The following is a 14,235-nucleotide window of genomic DNA, read 5'->3' on the forward strand; positions in this document are numbered from 1 at the left end:
CAGCCCATCACAGGGCACACTCACACACCATTCGTGATTATATTATTGCACTATACTGTATAAATAAAAAGTAAACTTAATACCAGTTGTGGTAATAAAGTGCACAGAGAGGAAGAGAGAGTAGGGTTTCACATAAACTTATGTTCATTAGCATTTAGTATTCTGATGGCTTTGGGGGTAGAAGGTCTTATTAAATCTGGTTGTTCTGCAATGCATACTGCGGTAACGTTTACCAGAGGGCAGAAGTTCAAACATCTCATGTGCTGGGTGCGTGGGATCTTTTTAAAATATAATTATGCATATGTAGAACTAGGGATATGATCCTATTAAGTATGATAGTTCTGTCTCATTATTGCAGGATCGACATCCATAGTAACTGTGTTGATCTATCCATTTGTGTGCATGTGTGTGTGTGTGTGTGTGTGTGCGAGCGGGTATACCTATCCTACCCCATAACGTGATAAATACCTGTTTTTTTTCCCTTATGGGGACCACGAAACCGAAAACCAGGAAAACTCTATTTTATAAAAATCTGTGACTGCTATGGAAAAACTAAAAATGCAAAACCTCTTGTATTTTGCTGGGTTACTTATGGTTATGGTTAGGGCAGGGTGGGGGTTAAGCTTGTCATAGTTAGCGTTAGCATTTATCCCATAGAAGTGAATGAGCGGGCCCCATAAAGATAGGTATACCCTATGTGTGTGTGTGTGTCCCATATTGCCTGGGCTTCAGGATACCTCATAACCCGGAACTTCATCAGAAGTAGTTAGAAAATGGATGGATGGATGGATGGATGGATGGATGGACGGACAGATCAATAAAAGTACAGAACATCCATTTTACAAAGAACCGTCAACACTAAATGTTTGCACTGGTCATGTTCCTAGAAATTAAACTTCTTTTCTGAAAAGCAGCATGTTCATAAATTAGCTGTTGTTATTCCTTGTGGGAACAAATGCAGATGAAACTGTAAAACAGACTGCAGTGGCAAAACAGTTCTGGCTACCCGCCAGCCCTTCTGCCTGTGCTGCCCTGCCTGCCCGCCCTCCTGCCCATTACGTCCTGCCTGTGCCACCCTCCTGCCTGCCCTCCTGCCTGTGACGTCTTTCCTGTGTGCCCTGCTGCCAGTTATTCTGTATTTACATCCGGACTTAACTAATTGAACCATATAGATCAGGACTTTGTTAACCTGACTTCTGCCCTGTGGAGGATGGGCTCCCCCTTTCACTCTGGTTCCTCCAAAGGTTTCTTACTATGACTGAGTTTATCCTTGCCAATGTGGCTTTATAATTTTTCAGGCTTGATATTGCTCACTGGGACAATTGGGCAGGGACAAAGTAAAGTGCTTTGAGACTATGTAAGGCTGTGAAAATGCACTATACAAAATAAAGTGAATTGACTTGAGTAACGTGGCACAAAGCAACCCTTCTTTGCCACAGGAAATGTCTGGTGCAATTTCTTTTTTAATTGTACATGTCAATTGCATAATACCCTAAACTAATTCATTATTATTTCTATTATTATCATCATCATCGTCATCATCATCCTGATAAGTATTTCATTAGTATTCCATGGTATTTTGATTTTTCAGGAATCAGTGTGTGTACTGTATACTTTTTAATTTATTTGCACTATGTGTAGTGTCTCTGCAGCTGTACATACTTGCTGCATTAAGCACAAGAACTTCCCTCAGGCATCAGTATAGTTAATCAAATGTAATATTTCTTGCTTGTTTATTAAGTGGTTTTAGGTATTTTGTGTGTTCCACTTAATTTAGTGTAATTAGTCCTAGTTGACTCAGGTTTAGTTAGATTTTTCCTTCTGTTGTTCCTCTGCATCATGCTACTGTCATAAAATTTCAATGTCTTACCTAACTTAAGAGTTTTTTGCATTGTGTTTTGGAGAGAAAGAAATCATAACTTTTTTTCTTTAGATTCATCCACTGATTCTATCACCTATGACACATTCCCCCTGAATATTTGTTTGTTTGTTTATTTATGTATTTGCTTGGGAGGTGGAATTAACAAACATAAATAACTGAATGAATCAGGGTAGTGAAAAACATTTATAAACTTATCATTTTGGTATTGGTACGATCCTGTTCTGGTTAGTTAGCCGAGGGAGTAAATCATCCGGAGTTTCATCTCTCAATCTCCTCCTACACCCACTCAGCATCACAGTATGGACTCCCCAATGCAACTGATCTGCACGTATTTGTACTCTGGGAGGAAATTGAAGCCCCCATAGGAAAAACTCAAAGCCTACAGACATATGCACAAAACCAGGGGACATGCTCAGTTCTGCAGGTCTGGAAGTGTGAGAGAAGGCTATTTATTGAGTTTCCCCTCTGCCCCTGGTAAAGATGAAACATGCACAAGTCTACTTTTTAACCAACTGCTAAGTCATTAAACACACATATACTTACATGAAAGTCTGACTGATACTGGAGCTTCCAGTGCCCGTAAACCAGGTGCTGGGGTACTCCATTTCCTTCTTGATAATTAGCGCCATTGAAAAAAAACTGTGCCTTTCCTAATATTAATTGACTCTCAGACAAATGTACTACTTGAAGACCCTGCCACTATTCGCATTTTCCAGCAGGAGTCACAAATCTTCATTGCATTCAGTTTATTCTCAGATGAGCTCATGCATGTTTCTATGTGCATCTTTACACTTAAACAAATACAGCTGCCTAAACTCTGTTGTTATATTCCATATATATTTGTCGTGACTGGCCTTTTTTCTCAAATGATGGATTTCTGAAACTAAAACTGACAGTAATATAAAATATTTATATTGCCACATAATCGACACATGTTCTGATATGACATAGCATTCCCCTGGACCATAGTGCGACTTAGAGACGAGATATAACATGCCCTTCACAGTAAAACACTAGATAGGTGCAACACTTAATGTCAACGTTGTCAATGTCAATGTTGACTTAATGTCAACGTTAAATTCATGGATGCGCAAATTAAGTAACACAGTAACAGTACAAAAACGAGCAGAGCTGTGTATGGCATGACTATCTCGCGGCGGCGACAAAATATGCTTATCCTTCTAATTATTCAGAAGAAAATATATTTGCAAGCACAGCCGTTCACGGCTTCCGTACAAAAAGCTGTCACTACGCTACAGGAAGGATACACGGCCAATATAGGATTTACACAAGTCTGCTTCTTTTGTTTTTTTTAGTAACAACTTTCACAAAAATGAACAGCAATACTTCTAAAAGTGCAAATCTGTTGCCAAATTAAATAAACAAAGAAATTAATCATAAAAATATTCAATGTATATACAACTAACCATTTCCAATCAAAAAGTACATACAAATCTCCAGTACAAGTTATACAATGGAGCGCAGATAAAACTTTTAAATAGTAATTAACCAAACTATATAAAGAATACAAGTTTGAATACAGGTAATTTGTATAAATTTTACTGTGTTCAGACTGAAAAATCAGCACCAGCCTTACACACATTGCAGTTCTGCTTTTTTCTTCTTTTAGCATAATTATCCGTTTCACGTTCACGAGGCAGAAGATCCCTGCAAATGTGAAAATTCACAAGTAACAGGCACCATTAACCTCAAGCCATAACAGTCTGCTAGCCTGAACAATAGCAAACTCTATGTATTACCAATTATTACGCAGGTTGTCACTTTATCAAATCATGACTGTTACTAAGAAGTGGGAGTGAAACGCGTGTCACGAGATCTCGCGATATTACAACATGAGTTTCTCGTTGGAGCGAAAAGCGGTTTCACGAATGCGCTGCAAATTAGCTGCTGTGAATATGTTGGCATCTGACTAAATTACTATAGTAGATACCCCAGACACTTTTAAATCTTTTGTGTGGCAGCATTTCGGGTGCCCGGCGGAAAATATAAATGGCGAATGAAGGGGGGCTAGGTTGCGTGCTAAACTTTGTCACACTGAGAAAGGGGAACAAACTGGAACACAGGCAGGAAGAGAAGGGGGGCTCCAGCCCTCCTCGTTGTGTAAGTAAATTCCGGAAAGCAGAAGGTACATTGACAGGCTCGTGGTGACATTAAGCTTACGCTTGACCTGCGGGGACATAACAAGGGAGGGGGTCGCTGACGCTGCTAAATTGCAACATAACAAGATAAGATCAAAGGGAACGGGTGTGGGGACTAACGCCAGCAATGTCCAAACAATAGTTATATGTTACGTCAACTGGAAAGATACCAACAAGAACAGTAGACGCCCTAAACGGGGTATAAAAGTTAGACACAGACAACAGGGAGCTGAGCTTCCCTTGGTGTGTACTTTTGTGCATCTGAGAGTGGCTCCCGGATCGATCTGTACAACAAATAAAGAGAGCTGACTTACAACCATCCTTTGCCTCACGAATGCATCTTTTCCTCATCAACGGACTCGGTGGAGTCTAACTCCAACAATTTGGGGGCTCGTCCGGGATGAGGAGAAGGTTGTTTGGATTGGAACCAGAGACGAGGTCTTGGGGACGCAGAGAGCCACGGGCGCCCAGCAATTAGGTGAGCAGAGCCTGTTTTATCGAATTCTGCATATTGGCGATTGCTAAATAAAGTGGCTGGAAGTGTCTCAGGATCTGTCGACCAATATTGTGGCGAGGGCCTGTTGTGCGTAGCTCTGACGGCCTGTGAACAGAGGGTACGGGACCCCGTAGTAGAACCTATTGGCGGAGGATTTAAGTCCACTGTCGTGTCCTTGGTTTGGCAACCCACCTACTGCTGACGAGCAGTAGGACAGCTGGGATTGAGCGTCCCGGGAAATTCAGGACCCCCGAACAGCTAAATTGATCGGAGGAGTAAGGTTCATCCTCCTTAAAACGGGTTGAAGTCCCGAGGTGAAAGTCCTCAAAGTATTGGGTTAAAGTCCCGAGATTAGAGTACTCAAAGCATCGGGCTAAAAAGTCCCGAGACGTGGGGTCCCAAGGTACCAAAAAGTGTACACAGCGCTATTTACTATTTCGCGTGTGTAAGTGCGTGTTTACTATTCACTATTCCAGTGTGAGTGGGTTTACCATTTACTATTTACTGTTTTGCGTGGTTCGGTGATTGTGTGTGAGTGTGGGTTTAGGTTTTGGTGGTGTTTGTTAGTGGGGCACTCAGAGACAACTAAGAGGTGTACTAAGTGTGGGTGGATAAATCCATCCCCTGAGGCACAGGGGTTGTTGGATCAGGAGAAGTGTAGGTCAGATAAGCTAAAACATGGATCACGAATTTGATAGAGAATTGGATGACGGGGGCTGGGGTCCACCAGTGCGCGGGCGGTGGAAGCCTCTGTGTGAACAGATACAGCTGTTAAAAATAGCAGTGGGAAAAACAGCTCAGGAAAAGGGCCGAGAGAGAGAGACGGCAGATGCGTGGAAGCGTATGGGGATTGCAGTGAAATGTGCAGGATACAAACCGGAGGATAGGCAATCATTAGGAGCACTTTTATGGCGTAAGGTAAAGGAGCATAGCGGCCTGAAAGACGAGGCAGGACGCGAGCTAGTGAAAGCGAGGGTGTTACAACGGGGAAAGTGGAGAAAAGAGGGAGAGAAACAGGAGCAGGAGAGGCGAGCGTGGGCATTACGACACAACTTTGCCCTTATTGGCTTAAGATTTTAGTTACATACATGACGTTTGTATATCTGCTATTTCTCCCGAGAAGCAGGTAAAGCGGTGGTAACTGCTTTTCAATTAATTTACTTGGTAAAATTAAATTTAAATAAATGATATGAATACTGTAATAGTACTCGTGAACTTTGTTTGTTTGTTGTTAGTTACTGTAATGTTGCGCTGCTTTATTTGTTTAATCGTCTTGTCTGTGAAGACATTCAAGTTAATCAAATAAGAACTGCACTGTACACTGTACATGACCATAAAAACTTTGAATCCTTGAAATAAATGTTTTTGATCTTTTCCTTGGCAGTTATCTTTTTACACAGGGCCTCTATGTACACAATAGTTATTTTTTTCACGACTAACAGTATGGATCAGGAGTTGGTTATTGTAAAAGAAGTAATGTGCATGCAGGTGATATTTGTATAGATTTATGTTCACCTCTAGGTGATAAGTTTGATAGTCATTTCTTTTACCGTTTGGTCTCTCGGTTGAACATAATAGTGGCGCGAGCAGCTCCACTTGGTTTTTTAAAAATACTCAGCCATGAACTTCTGGTGAACTCAGGTGAATCCCTTCCTTCAGTAGTAAACCTTGGTATTTTCAGCCGTTTACACATTGTCTCACTAAAAGGTTGATAATATATTTGTCCTTTTACATAATGATGAAATATACGCTAATAAAAGTGAATATTCATAGATTCATGACTAACATAAAGTAGCTAACAGAAACTTAGACTAACAAAAGGTGCAAATACATACTCAGTTGGTTCCATTGTGTTGATTACATTACAATGTTTACATTGTAATGATTATATCATGGATATTTGGCATACTTTTTATAAAATCATAATTCTTATATTCTACGTTAGATAGTGCTAAATAATATTCCATAGATGGATGGACTTTATTAATCCCTGTGGGGAAATTGTTTTTTATGTCTCCCTCAACTTACTCTTTGTGGAGTAAATTGTCCGCGAAGTGCAGCTGCCTGTTGGGGCGCCCAGGGAGCTGGGGGTTAAGGGCCTTGCTCAAGGACCCACAGACGTGCTGTGGCTGGGTTAGTTTCAACTGGTGACCTTCTCATTACAGGCACAAGGACTGACCCCTGCCCCCCAACTGTGTATGAGTAGCATTTATGCTGTTTCTTGAGTGTGAGCTAGTACATAAACCAGCTAGTGTTCACCACTGCAAAAATACTCTAGCTTTCATACACATTTTTTTATTTTCTTACATTGTCCGTTTTTGTTCATAGTCTGTAATATTCTGAATAACGACAATGTAGAGGAAAAACAGATTAAATTCTCCTTGTTTGTAATTTCCCCATGTAATCCACTGCCTTGTGGTAAGAGGTGGAAAAGTCGGACGCGTTGAATGATGAGGATACGATATTGAGTTTAGTTCTTGAGTGGATTTATTCATATGATATATTAACGCACAGTACTTTGAACTGGTTTGTTTGGCTCGAAAGGGTCGATATGCAGACACCATCACACACGGCAAATACGGTCAATGACTGTTTCACTTTGCACCTTCAGCCCTGAGCCGCGTAATCTCAGCACCTCTAATAACAACCATTGCTGCCCCCTACAGGTGGGAATACACTTACACAATAGTAAAGATCACTAAGGCAGGCAGTACCTCTCGTTTCAAGTATTACAATACTATCCATCCATCCATCCATCCATTTTCCAAACCGCTTATCCTACTGGGTCGCGGGGGGTCCGGAGCCTATCCCGGAAGCAATGGGCACGAGGCAGGGAACAACCCAGGATGGGGGGCCAGCCCATCGCAGGGCACACTCACACACCATTCACTCACACATGCACACCTATGGGCAATTCAGTGATTCCAATTAGCCTCAGCATGTTTTTGGACTGTGGGGGGAAACCGGAGTACCCGGAGGAAACCCCACGACGACACGGGGAGAACATGCAAACTCCACACACATGTGACCCAGGCGGAGACTCGAACCCAGGTCCCAGAGGTGTGAGGCAACAGTGCTAACCACTGCACCACCATGCCACCCCTATTACAATACTATATATATATATATATATATATAACATTATATTATAAACAATAAATACGAATAAATAAAAACATTGAACAAATAAACATCATCAATAATATTCATGAATAATTACGCTTAATATACAAATAAAAGAATAGCTCCTGCAGATGATTTCAGATAACTACTGGAACAATGAGTTCTGGAGGGGAGCAAGCTCTGTTACATGCTATAGAAATGTTGATCTGATTCCTTTCATTATCAGATTGTTACCACTGTTAAAAACCACAGATATTGTATTCTGATTGTATGCATTTCCTTATTAGGGCATGTCAGTTACTTCTGTTAAAAATCAGTTTATTCTGACGTCGTAAATTTCCTGACCAGAGTTTACCCTCTTTAAAGTGATGGAGGTCCACTTGTGCCAAAGATATGTCAATATGCATATGAGATTTCGTTTGTGCCAAAAATATGTAAACAGCACACAGTCTATGTCGACTGAGAATGTGACAAAGAATTTTTCTGTGACAATTCTATTATGTCAATGAGTTTGTCTGTGGAGCCCCTGAAGGGACCTAATGGTGTCCGCTAATTAGATACCCAGAAATAAACTGTGTGGCTCCTGCCCAAGCATTGCTGCCCAAACAGCAGCTTCCTCCTTATGCCGCCGAGGGAGGAGTAGCAAGTGGTTCCCCTGCCCCTTCCCCTCTCCCCCCTGCAGACGAGGATCATAACCATTCAGCACCCGACTCTACCTCCTTCTCGGTGATGAAGTGCCGTGGCGAAACACTCAGGCAGCAGGACGAGGTAGCAGAAATTCTTGCCCCTATGTTGGTTTGTCCAAATCCTCAAGGGGGAGATGAGGTTTGCTCATCTGACACTGTAGATGAAGGAGTTGAAGGACATTGCCAGTGACCTGCTGGATCCCAGGCAGAACAGACCTCACCATGCGACAGCCCTTCAGAGACTGGTCCTCCTGCGCATGGACTGGGGCATGATGCATCAGTTTAAACAGGAGCCTGGTAAATCCTGCGAGTGCTACACCGAGCGACTGATGGCAGCATTCTCCAACTACAGCGGGATGGACTCCCCCAGCGGACCGAGAGTGTATGTGATGTAAAATACACTAAGATAACTCAGTTCCTTTAAAGAGAGGCACTTTTAATACTCTGTATTTTTTTCGTGTGCTGTACCCTTAAAAAGTACAACACTAGTACTCCATATTCAAATAGTCCCATTAAAAACTACAGCCCCCAAACATCAAACTGCATGCTTCTATGTCACCTACACTTCATTAAGCAATATTAACACAAGTAACATGTTTCATCACTTAAAGCCAATCTAACTTTTTAAAAATAAAGTCTGTTTCAACTGGACTTTTACCTAAGTAAAACAAACATTTTATGTTCTAGTTTTCTTAAAACTACTGAAACAAATAATTGGCTACACTGCAGTTCCGCTGTTTTGTTTGGCACCCCTGCGTGTCCTGCATTGTGTGGAAAAAACCTGAAGGCTGAGGAATGTTATGTAACACAGCTAGAATGTAAAAACTCTCTCTGGTGTAATTCACTGCGTAAAACCAATGGTGCTAAGTGTGGTGTCTTCTTCATAACACTCCCTGATGTTTGTGTCCGTGACCATGAGATAGGGTGGGCTGCTTTTCTTCCTTCCTTTGACTAGTATTCCTCCTAAATTGTTCATCTGTATTTGCTGCATTGGTACTTGTTGATGTGCGTGTGCCTTGTGTCACGATCGCCGTTTAACGGGAGCGGCGGACGGGCAGGAAACAGGCAAGGCAGGCAGGATACGGGGAAATACGGGGATTTATTAGGAACACGGGGTGCAGGAAACATCTCACGCAGACGGACTTCAATGACGGACACTGAACTCTAGTAAGACATGGACTCAAATAGACAGGACTGATTGAAAATAATCGGAACCAGCTGGGTACGATCAGGGAAGCACACGTGGATAATCAGGGGGCGTGGCACACACGGTGGTCGGACTGTCCGGGACCTCCTCGGGGACTAGGGCAGGAAAGTCTGGAGCTGGGTCAGGGACAGGAGTGGGGCCAGGAACAAGAGCCCCAGGGGGCACAGTCATTTGAGGCAGAGGGAGCGCCTCGGGCTCTAGGGCCGCAGGGGGCAGCGGAGGCGGCTGCTCGGGCTGCGCAGGAGCTACGGGCGACGAAGGCGGCTGCTCAGACGCTGTAGCAGGAACCCAGGACTTTATGCTCAGCCCACTGCTGTTAACTCCGATGACTCACAACTGAGCAGCAATGCACATTTCGAATCACATCATCAACATCAGGCTGATGACAAGACTGTGGGTCTCGTCAATAAAAACGGTGACTCAGCATACAAAGAGGAAGTGTGATGACTATCGGACTGCTGCAGAGCCAACAACCTGTCTCTGAATGTTGACCAAAGAAATGGTTGTTGACTTTAGAAGAACACAAAGCACAGAGTGACCACTCTCTGCTGCACATCGATGGCTCATCTGTGGAGATCGTAGAGAGTACCAGATTCCTTGTTGTCCATCTGGCGGAGAATCTCACCAGGTCCTTCAACATCAGCTCCATAGTAAGGAAAGCACAGCAGCACCTCTACTCTCCACGGAAGCTCAGAAAAGCCCATCTCCCATCCTCACACTCTATTGGGGAACTGCATCACAGTCTGCTTTGGGAACTATGTCGCCTCAGATCGCAAGTCCCTACAACAGATAGTGATGACAGGTGAGAAAATCATTGGAGTATCTTGTTAGAGAAATATGTACTTTTTTTATTATCATTTTGCTAGACGCTTGGAAACAACACCCTGCCGCAGCTTGATCTTAATTGAGCAATAACACGTCTCAAGAACTGTCGCTTGAATATTTCCACCCCATATATGGTGACAAACAATGTTCAATGTCAGTTGCATATCCTGTTTGTGTACCTCAATAAAAGACACTGCGAGGGGAGTTCCTTTTTCGAAGTTGGCCGAGTTCGACTGAGAGGCTGACACCTCGAGGTCAGGACCGGGCTTCCCTTTGTAAGGAAAAGTGGTAAAAATGCCCCAAGGTTCTTGGTTGATCATTTGAATGCAGACAATGTTAGGAATTTATGATCATGGGGGAAGCCAGGGAGAGAATGGGGGTTCCAGTTGGCACCACTAGGGTGATAAGGATAAGATAAGGTGATAAGAATTTAATTACAATGATCATAAAAGTCTCTACCCTGTTCTGTCCTGTCCCCGTCTCAGGATCCTCACACTCCAGGGGGTCACTCTTTATATGTAAATTCACTCACAACACCTACACACAACACCTTGGTGGGGAGGGCCTTTTTGGGTATAAAGGGGGGTGAAGAACTGTCTTCAATTTGTGTCTGAGCTGCCTTTCAGTACCCGGTGTGTCTCTACACTGTATTACATTGTATTATTTTTGCTGTTCAATAAACCATCATTTTGCTGAAACTGCGGAGACTCTGCAAGTGGATTCCCTACACCTTGCAGCAAGTAAAACGTCATCACAGCTGTCTGTGTTGTTCTGTGTTCAGAGACTGGTTTGTTTCCAGCGCATCTTCAGAAGAAGATAACCCTAACATATCTCTCCCCTCCATCACGGATATTCACACCACACACTGCATCCGCAAAGCCACCACCATTGTGGATGACCCCACCCACCCCTCACATTATCGTTTCACCCTCCTGCCTTCTGGAAATAGGTCCCGGAGCATTCGGGCCTTTACAGCCAGACTCAAACAGCTTTATCCCCCATGCCGTCAGACTACTGAACTCTCAGGGACTAATCTGATACCACACACACATACACTCATTAACACACTTTATTATTTAACTACTATTTTTTTATCTTATTGTAGCCATGTTTACAGTTACTTTTATTTATTTTTATTGCTACCTCATTGCACAACCAAACTGCACCTTATCAGTATTGGGTTTACTGTGCTGTTTGTGCTCGTTGGTGTCAGTTGTCCTCTCTTTTTGCACTGTCCTGCAATGTTTGCACAGTTTTTGCTCATTATGCACCATACAGTATGTTGCTAGGTTGGTATGTGTTAGTCTTGTGTTAATTTAAGTAGCACCTTGGTCCGAGGGAAACAGTTTCTTTTGTAACTGTACTATACTCAACTGTGTAAAGTTAAAAATAACATTAAAGACCTACTTGACTTGACTTTTACTGATAACAGGTGCTAAAGTGAAGTGACTTGCTTCTGGGAAAGATCTCCAGCTGAAATTCTCTACAACAATTATGGGAGAAATATGGGAAGGACGCGGCGTCAGACCTGCCCCAGTGGGACGAATGTGGTTTTCCTAGAAACAGCAGCTTCAGTCCCAATCAGATAAGCCAGATGCGTTTGAAATTAGAGGAACAGGATCAGACTGGTTGCTCAGGTATTAATGTGGTAGAACTAAAACGGAGACAAATTGGAAGGTGTTTCAATTGTGGGAAAATGAGACAAAGCAGGCAGAGGAGATGCGGGTGGCAAAAAAGCATGAGATAAGGAATGCAGAGAATGTGGATGAGGGTGAGACTCCTGTGAAAACTGTGTATTGAAAATTAGGGCCACAGTATTGTCATCCATCCTGTCAGGGTATGTGGAAATACACTGAGGGTAAATGGCCTAATGCAGGAAGTGTCTTAATCCTATAACATCCAGCTGATTCAGGCTGTTGGGACAGTGTGGGACTGCACTCTTCTGGCTGGGACCTCGAATAAATGAATGAATGTTACATGTATACAGCCCTTTTCTAAGATACACAAAGAGCTTTACAGAGGCAATGGGGAGCCACTTCAACCCAAAGGTGAGGCAGCAGGAGAGGGGGCCCAGGCAGAGAGAACAGCCAACAAGAGGGGTGCTTCCACAGACAGGACGGGGGGCCCGGCAGACCAACGCTGACGACTCCTGGGACCAAGTCAACAGAGCAGCTGTTGTCATTGTGACTCACCCTCATACATCCATCCATCCATTGTCCAAACCGTTTATCCTACTGGGTCGCGGGGGGTCCGGAGCCTATCCTGCAAACAATGGGCACAAGGCAGGGAACAACCCAGGATGGGGGCCAGCCCATCGGAGGGCACATTCACACACCATTCACACACCATTCACACACACATGCACTCCTACGGCCAATTTAGCAAGAGAGAACATGCAAACTCCACACACATGTGACCCAGGCAGAGACTCAAACCGGGGTCCCAGAAGTGTGAGGCAACAGTGCTAACCGCTGCACCACCATGCCGCCCCACTGTTGGTTACATGTGTACATATTTTGTCTGATCTCTTCACCACCAGGTGGCAATATAGCAGCTCCAGAGTTGTTGATGGCTAGAGTAAAAATAAAAACACAGTAGCACAGAGGTGTAGCTAAAAATTCTGGGCCCCTGACAGAATGTCACCTTGCGCCCCTCTATCGAATTTTACATACTGGGAGAGAGATTTGTTGAGCCATCTTCCAATCTAATCCAATCCAGCTTTATTTAAAAAGCACTTTAAACAACCTTATCGACCAAAGTGCTGCACAAAGGAATAAATAAAAATATTCACAAACTTAAAAACGAATTAAAATAAATTTAATAAAAACCAAAACATTAAATGTAAGTAAATGGCCATTAATAAAATAAAAATATTATATTAATAATTATTTATGAATATATAAAAATTTATATTAATAAAGAAAAGGCTAAGATTGAAATAAAATTTACTATTAAAGTTAATATCTCACAAGGTGTCCAAGGAGAAGAGATGAGTTTTAAAAAGAGATTTAAAGATTTAAAGAGAAGAGGCCTCTCTAATGTGAAAAGGCAAATCATTCCACATTTTAGGAGCTGCGAATGCAAAAGCTCGATCCCCTCTAAGCTCACGCTGAGTCTTAGGAACCATCAGGAGCAGCTGATCAGCTGACCTGAGAGAGCAGGTGGGGGTGTAAGGGTGAAGCAGCTCACAGAGGTCAGGTGGAGCAAGACCCTTGAGGGCTTTAAAAGCAAATAACAGAATTTTAAAATGAATCCTAAAATGTACGGGCAGCCAGTGGAGTGAGTCTAAAATGGGGGAGACATGCTCATATTTCCATGTGCGGCAGTATTTTGAACCTTCTGGAGGTGAACAATAGTGGAGCCTCTAACCCCAACATAGAGGGCGTTACAGTGGTCCAAACTAGTACCGACAAAAGAGTGGATTACTGTCTCAAAGTGCTGCCTAGAAAGAATTGGCTTTATTTTGGCCAACTGCCTCAATTGTAAAAAGCTTGACTTGACAACTGATCTTATCTGCGTGTCAAACTTAAGGTTGGTGTCGACTTTAACCCCTAGGTGTGTGATGACTGGTTTACAATATTGTTCCAAGGAACCTAAAATTACAGTGGAGGTCAGAGGAGTGGAGTTACCAAAAACCAACACTTCTGTCCATTACCTCCCCACTTCCTTGTTAGTTACATTATTTGTTCTGCATTACTGTACTGCTTTGGAGCCTTTTGATATTAAGGTGAATAACACAGTGAAAAAAGAGACAGATGCATTGACAGCAGTTGTGGCCACACTTTGGACTGGGAGTGTAAGAGCAAAGGAAACTGAATCCACTATGTTCTGTCCTGTAAATTTTTATTAAACAACAC

Source organism: Brienomyrus brachyistius, chromosome 12 (assembly GCF_023856365.1).
Source record: "Brienomyrus brachyistius isolate T26 chromosome 12, BBRACH_0.4, whole genome shotgun sequence".
Classification (NCBI taxonomy): Eukaryota; Metazoa; Chordata; class Actinopteri; order Osteoglossiformes; family Mormyridae; genus Brienomyrus; species Brienomyrus brachyistius.